Source organism: Cynara cardunculus (assembly GCF_001531365.2).
Source record: "Cynara cardunculus var. scolymus isolate 2C chromosome LG 14, CcrdV1, whole genome shotgun sequence".
NCBI lineage: Eukaryota > Viridiplantae > Streptophyta > Magnoliopsida > Asterales > Asteraceae > Cynara > Cynara cardunculus.
In genome coordinates, this window is record NC_037541.1 from 11,133,608 (window position 1) to 11,135,081 (window position 1,474).

Sequence of the window (1,474 nt, forward strand, 5' to 3'; positions counted from 1 at the left end):
TTGAAAATCGGCTGAATGAGATGGAGGATGATGATGTTAACTCAAGGTGACTCTTGAGTTTTTAGGAAGAGAAAGGAGAGGAGGTTTTGAAAATTGAAAGGAGAGTTATGAGTAATAAAGAAGAATGATGCTTTTTATATGTGGCCAAGGGAGGGAAAGAGAGGGGGGGAAAAGGCCGGCCATAAGGCCTAAGCCCACCCTCACATATAATTTTTTTTTATAAAAAGAAAGCCCAAAATGCACAAAAGGCAATTTTCTCAATTTTGACATTTTTCTTCAAATTAAAAGCCCACAATGACTAAATTTATTTAAATAGAAAGGTTTTATATTTAAAACATTAAAACTTAGTGTTTTATATATATTGAGTATAAATTAGAGCATTTGGTACTGTATAGGACATTTCAGATAATTTCGGGTCGGAACTGGACTTTCTAAGCAACTGTCGAATCTCTTAAAAAATTTCAACCAAACTAACATAACTAACTCCTAATCTTATAAATTACCTTCAATAACACTAATATAATCTTAATAAGGGCTAACCTGGGAGTTCGAATTTGACGGCTGTCACATGGTGTTTTGGTTTCAGCATCATTGGCTGAAGATGGTGAAGTAGAAGAAGAGAGAATGGGTTTCTTGAAAGAAACATCTTTCTGCACTGGTTGAAAGAATCGCTTCATCCTTTTTACCTTTAATGTTTTGTTTGCCTGCGAAGTATTTGAAGATATGTCTTTCTTATGGTTCGTTGCAAGATCTGTAGCTTTTATTTTCTTACTGATTTATGAAGATTGAGGCTTTATTTTCTGATAATTGAAAAGCCTTAAAAATTGAAACAAAAAAAACTTGCAGAAATCGTGAATCACTAACCTCAAAAAGCCTTAAAAATTGAAACAAAAAAACTTGCAGAAATCGTATCTGTTGTGTAGCAGGGATTAGGGTATCGATCTGTTTGTAGCAGGGGTTAGGGTATCGATCTGTTTGGAGGAATCGATGGACGATGATGATATCTGGAGGACGATGAAGGGTCTGGAGGAAGGGATATCGATGGAAGGTCGGGAGAGGATGTCGATGAAAGTTTTGGTGTAGAGAAGGAAGGGATATCAATGGAAGTGGTGTAGAGGAATATCGATGAGATGTATGTGATCTCTGTATTGGAGAAATTAAAGAGGGTTAAAATGGTAAATCGGTGATAAGTTGATTTTCATAAGTCACAATGAACTAACTTATCAAAAACTGCTTATTACCGGTTTGGCACCGGTATAAGCAGTTTTTCTTTTTCTTACCCAAACACTAGAAACGACTTATCTCCGGTGCCAGACTGAAATAAGTTAATAAGCACTTCTGATAAGCAATCCCAAACACCCCTTTAAATTACAATTTTAAATTTATACTTTATACCCCTATAATTAGTTAATTAATTTACTTTACGTCATTTACTTTTAAATGTTTCATTTTAAATCTTTATCAAATTAACATA